Here is a 6948-nt window from a genome sequence, read left to right as displayed (position 1 = left end):
GGCAAATGACTGAGCAAATGACCATCCATGTACTGCAGGGCCTTCGCCATCCGTTTGTCAACCAGCTCACCAGTCTGTGGATTGGAACAGAGCAACAGCCAGCAAACATATGGGACTTTTGTGCTTCATTTGGATTAACCTGCTGGGTAGCTTTAGGGCAAAAAAAAGAACAGAGGATCCTGTGTTTCAAACTGTAATGGAGATGATTATCCATGTTTTTATATCATCTGGTTGAGATTTCTTTTCATCTTTTCGTTATTTATGAGTGGTCCAGAAGCTTTAGGCTATGTCCTCTAGTCTAAAAAGTCTCTGATCCTTTTTTTTTTTTTTTTACACTTGGCTTTCCATTAAATTCAGAATCCAATTCAAGGTTCTTGTGATCACTTTTAAGGCTCTGTTCTACTGTATCAGGGTTTGTTGGCTGTTCCTTGCTCCAGCCTTAAAACTAAAAGGAGACTGCAAAGCTTTGGCTCTTAAACTGTGAACACTGTGGAGACACCTTTACTTAAAAGCAGCTCAAGACCCACCAGTTTAGACCTGCCTTTGTTTAATTTTATATATTTTTGTCTTGTTTTTATGCGCTTTCAATGCGAGTGATAGGGGCCAAAATCCACAGTGTGTCCACACACTCATTTTGTGCAAAAATGCATTTAAAAACTTATCTGAGGCTCTTATATGAGGCTTCAGTAGTCTGAGAGTTTCCCTGTTGAGCTGCCGTTATTTTGGTTCTGTTTGCCGTCTGACTCTGTGTCCCTAGCTGCCATTCTCCACCAGTCCTCCAGAGGCCCTCAGACTTTTTCCCCTGTTTGTCATACTGGACTGACTGGGAGAGGGCCCTTGTACAGGACACTGAAGTTTGCTTTCACACTAATGGTGAAATGCGACTAGAGGTTTAACATTTGTTTTTGTAGACTGATTTGCATTCACTGCTTCATCATTAAATTGTAAATAAGAGAATTTGCAGGTTATAGTGCACCTGTGCATTTAAGTTATATTCATGTATATTCTTAGATGGGTTTAGGTATGTTGGTTAATTACGAAAATGATTGTGTTTTCTGGGTTTTCCCTCTTGTGTCTGTTCTGCCTTTCCCTCCACACTTTCCCTCCACACCTCCCCAGCACACCTGTTCAGTGTTAAGTCTCGTTAGCCTTGCCCTGTTTGTTGCCTGCCACACCCTCGTTGTCTTCATTGTTAACCAATCCTTGTGTTCCCCTCGTTTTCCAGTGCCTGCTGCCCTCCATCTGTGTCTTGTTCTATGATTAGTTCCTTGCGTATTTATACCGGTCTGTTCTTTGAGTTCTTTGTCAGTTTGTGATCAGTGTATCCTGGTGTTTGCAGTTGTTTTCGTTCCTTGCGTTTCAAGTGTTTCAAGTCAGCCTGTTCTGTTGCCTTCGTCTGCTTACAACCTGAATCTGGTAATAAATAGTTATTATTTCTTCAGTTCCTGTTGCCTGCCTGTTGCTTCTGCACTTGGGTCCATCTGCCTGCATAACCATGACAGCTGTGGAAGGACACGAACAAATACAGGGACTTTGGCACTAAAAAGACTGTAATGTTTAAAGATATCCGCTTGATTCGACTAAATTGGATGCCAGAAGTTTCATATTAGCTTCAGATAAACTATTAAATACATTTTTGCACAGAGGGAAGACTGTGGATTTTTGGCCCCCATCACTTATATTGTAAGTGCATCATGAAGGGATCTTCTAATAGTCTGAATGAACAGGAGGAATGGTTATGGTAACAACAACAAAAAAACCTGTTTCAGTGTTCATTTGGGCATCTGACTGTTTTAAGATAGATGTGAAAAATTGTGAAGCAGATTTACTGTGCATCTGTGCAGTTCATAGTAATTTTATTAAACAAAAATTTAAGAATGTGCTGTAAGCAGAATACAAAATGAAGCTACAATTAGCGCTCCTCCACAAAACAAGGCCTCGAGATTAGATGAAACAAAGGTCAACCACAGTTCACAAAAGTGAATGTAAAACACCACTAATACTACAGTAATACAACTTGCCAACACTACAGATAATAAGATCAAAGTAATTCATTCAGCTACTGCCATAGCACAAATAGAAGAAATGTTAAAAAGAATATACAAGGCAACAGGGATGGTGCAAAATAAGGACCATGTCTAAATTTTTCTTTTTTTTTTTTGGTAAATGAGTTTTTGGAGTGCTGTTACTCATCTGCCTAATATACCATCCCACTGCAGGGTTCCTCATTACTGACAAAAGAAGATTGTCACTCCCATTCATCTGCATGGCTGACATGTTTCAGACAGACCTGACCACAGGGAATTTTCCAGCAGGGGGAATGACTAAAACCATCCTCTCACATGTAGACAGGCCTCCTGAGACACAGGTCAAACATTAACCAGAATTTGAGTGTGATGCAGATCTTTTAAGGCCTCTGAATTGATAGGTAGATGTAATAAAAGCAAGGCCTATATGCCTTAATCTCACAGTAAAACAGCTTTTAAACTCTGAATTTTCTTTGTTGTTCTCTGCATTTATATTTAGCTATGTAGCATTTCCTTGTAATTTACATCTCCATCAAACCAGACAATAAAGACAAAGAGTGGGGGTATGTCTCTGACTGCAAGAGGCCAATCAGGATTTGCTAGGCCTGGCTCCTGGCTGCAAGTAGAGGAGGAAGTCTGTGAAGTGTTGTGGTCTGGTGCCCTCTGCAGATAGAGAGGAGGCACACATTTGCCCTGAAAGAAAGAAAAATGCTCATAGTTCTCTTGCCTGAGGGGAGACATGGTTTTGTGTTTAAGCTTTCATCCAATTTAAACAGCATGAATGACAATAAGAGTCAGTGGTTTCAGTGATGTTCTGTTTGTTGTTTCTGGTCTTAATAATTTTCACGCTGGTTAGGGCGCTTTGAGCCTCAGGGATTGTTGAATCAATAGGCATGTTTGTTTCAAGAAATAAGATAATGAATTATGACAACAATGAAACCGTGATGAATTGCAAACCTCGCCCTGGACAACTATAGTGTTTGATCAGAGGCACGTGTTTACAAAGATGATACAAAGGCAGGAAAAATGTGATTAACATTACGCTTTAACCCAGGGCAGCATTTAGAGCAACTATACTGTAACGTCTTCCTTGTAGTTCTCCTTGTGAACTACCTTGGGGGGGAAAATCACAACAATGTTAATGACAAAGAACCAACAAACACTAAAGTTAAAAAAAAATGTTTCAGCCATTTCTGCTGACAGTTATATAAAATTACATAGTGAGTCAGTTAAAAATTAGAAAAAAAACAACTCAATGTGATATAATAAAAGCAGCAGATATCAAATACCTGCTACAATGATGGGGCAAAAAAATTCAGTTTCAGGCCAAAATTGTGTGTACACCTGAAAATCATACTCATATGTGACTGTTGAACATCTCATGCCAAAACTGTGGGCATTAATATAAAGGCTCCACTCTTCTGGGAAGGTTTTCCACGAGATTTTGGATCCTGGCTGCAGGGATTCGCTCCCATTCAGCCATTAGAAAACCTACTATCTCCTAGAAATTACTTTTATATATCACTAGAGGACATTAGCGAGGTCGGTCACTGATGTTGGCCAATAAGATCTCGCTCAGTCTTTGTTCCTGTTAATCCCAAAGGTGGTAGATGAGGTTGAAGTCGAGGCTCTGTGCAGGCACATTCGTGACTTCATCAGTCTGTCTATTTTAAAGACGTTCATCAAAACTCACCTTTTTAGAATTGCTTTTAATGTGAGATGTATGTCCCATGAGTATCTTGAAAAAGTGCTCTATAAATAAAGTGTATTATAATTAAGTTCTTCCTCACTAAACTGTATACTTAACTTTGTGCAGCAGCCACAAACTTTGAAGCACACTGTTGTCTAAAATAAAATTGTTTGATGCATTGACATTTATTTTATGTAACTGAAAGTGTGGAGCCCAAACCGAAGTTGAAGAGCTTTTACTGCAAATCACTCCACATTGCTTTTTTTTCATTGTAAGTGCTTTGACAGACTATAGTTGTTGCATACAGAGCCAGTCGAAGAAACATCCTTTTGGTTAGGATATGATCACAGAAAGAGCCGTAATAATCTACACTACAGTTTTACTGCTACCACGATATTTTTCAAATTGTTGAAGTCTTTAGATTTAACACCAGAGGCAAAATATAAAATGACAATTTCTTTTATATTTAAAAATATATAATAATTTTCATTATTATGTTATTATTACTATTTATATTATTGTTTCTATTTGGAGTAGTAGTAATAGTATATGCAGAAAGATTACAAGATTGATCAGTTGGATCCAATTAAAGGAAAAATTAAGCGAATGAACAGAGCTGAATTAATGACTCGATCAACAGAAAATTAATTGGCAACTTTTCTGATTATACTTGTTTAAAGCATTTTTCCAGTAGCTTGTTGTAGTTGTAGCTTCTCAAATATGTGGAGTAGCTGCTTCTTTGTCAGTAAACTGAATATCTTTCTATTTTTAACTGTTGGTTGGACAAAATAAGAAATTTGAAGATGTCTCCTTGGGCTTGGGAAATAAGTGAATGGCTTTTTTTTCCCCAAACAATTTTATCCAAACAGTTAATCGATTATTAAAGAAAATACTTGTTAGATTAATTTATAATGATAATCAGTTGCAGCCCTACAAATGAATGACGACATAAAATCATGTCGGGTGCATATATACATTTCTGAAAGTACAGTCATCTGGTGTTTTTTTCCCCTTTTAAAAGCAGAGACCTCTGTTGAATTCAGGCTGGTGAATCCAGCTCTGCTGGTGTGAAAGATGCCATGCAGTTCATGCTAAGTGTCATGCAAATCACTTTTGCACGGGTCCACATGACAAGCCAATGGTCTTCAAGTTGTTCCTTTCCATGCAATACTCTATATAAACTCTAATCCTAGAAGCGTCATCTCATTCCTGTGAGAACACTGCACTTGGAACAAACAAACAAGATATAATCATCATGGCTGTGAAGACTTTGGTTGTGGCCTGCGCTCTCTTTTTGGGAATGTGCATTATTACAAATGGCAAACCTACCGAAACAACACACGCCTTCTGCAAGATTGTCTGGTAAGACTTCATCTACTATATTTGTGAGTTTTAGTTTGATATTTCCTTTAGGTAATGTTTCATTCAGTGTGAATGTGGGTGGAATAAAATGAGAGGCAGATAGATTGATAGACAATGATTACTTTAACTCTTTTTGTCCCCAGGTTGCTCGGTATTCCGTGTGATGAAGTACACGTCGCCATCGTGACTCAGATTAAAGCCATGGGCTCATACAAGGTAAGAAAGTGGTTGAGGAGGAAGTTTAGATTCACATAGACGGATTTGTTTTTGTGACAGTTTGTAACACAAAATTCTTTTTCTGTGGTTTCAATCCAGCTCGGCCCAGTGACTTCAGGCCTAATTCAGGCCAGTCACACTTCAGCGGTCGACCAGATCGAGAGTGTTAACTTCACCATGGTTTCCACGTCTATGGGCATGGGCTGCCATGCAGAGGTATGTCAGATTTTCTTTTTTTTTTTCATTTTGCATCCAATTAATCTCACAGTAATCAGAAACAGAACAATGATATCCACTTTACAAGAGGACTTTAAGGATGACTCCTAAATCTTCATCACAAAATCTCATGTACATGTTTCATTTGGTTGCTGTTCAGGGTTCATCCGTGTCTGCATTCTGGTACAGCCTGTTTGATAATGGCACCAACTACTGTAATCTCCACAATGTCATAGAAGGTAAGTTTTCTTTTTTTTTTTTAAAGGTAAATTTTATTTAAATGGCGGCAATATATGTTAGACTTCTAACATATCCAATCTTGAAATGTGGAAATCAATCACCATTATTGACTTCTGTTTCCTGTTTGTACAGGAAGTGGACTCAGTAAAGCTCCAGGCTTCGTAGAGTTCACCAACGAGTGGCTCTGCCTTGGATTTGGACTTTCTGCCTGCAAATGATTGTGAAATCAAAAATGTGTGTCATATCATATTTGAAATTTCTGCCCTGCTATAAGAACAAAGACAATGAACTCACTCAATGAAAGCTTTATTGGAAAATGTTTTAATATGTTTACGCTGTAGCACAAGAACTTGATATTTTGCTCTGTTCTGTGTATGTTTTTATTGTTTGCCTTTTGTTTAGTTTCTTATCTAAGTTATTGTGACTGCTGCATTATTCAAATGAGAAAAAACTCAATAAAATTATTATTCACAAAAAAAGATTCTTTTCTGCGTTCGAATAATAAACCTGTATTACTGTTTTTAAAGGATCAGTTTGCTCTGAGAGGAAACATTTCCAAATTTTAATTAACAGATTAAATATTAATTAGCCCGCTGATAATATCAAGGTTCATTTTAATTGTCATTATGCAAGGCAGGATTGCACAGTGAGATTCAGTTGTAGCCCCCTCCATGCTACACATGATGTCTTTACAAATATTAAAATATTTTAAATTACAAAACAATACAACAACCAACTTGACAATAAAATAGAACAAAGTATATAAAGAAGAAATTAAAAAGGAAAAACTATATTATATATACAAGGAATATACAGTTACATATATACATACAAATAATATATATATATACAGTACTGTGCAAACATTTTAGGCACTTTAGATTTTTTAGATTTGTATCCATAATGTAATATCATCAGTGAGGCATCTGATTGGCCCCAAATTCATTCTGCATCATGACAAAGACCCCAAACATACAGCCAGAGTCATAAAGAATTATTTTCAGTGACAAGAAGAACAAGGAGTCCTGTAACAGGAGGTTTGGCCCCCACAGAGCCCCAATCAACAAAATCCACTGAACAACTGTAACTTCTCCAAGATGCAGGAAAAACCAACCTGCCAAATACCTTGAAAAACTGTGTGCAGGTACCGAGGAGAACTGCTGCTGTTTTAAAGGCAAAACATGTCACACCAAATGT

Source organism: Thunnus albacares, chromosome 12 (genome assembly GCF_914725855.1).
Source record: "Thunnus albacares chromosome 12, fThuAlb1.1, whole genome shotgun sequence".
Classification (NCBI taxonomy): Eukaryota; Metazoa; Chordata; class Actinopteri; order Scombriformes; family Scombridae; genus Thunnus; species Thunnus albacares.
This window is presented reverse-complemented; position numbering follows the sequence as displayed.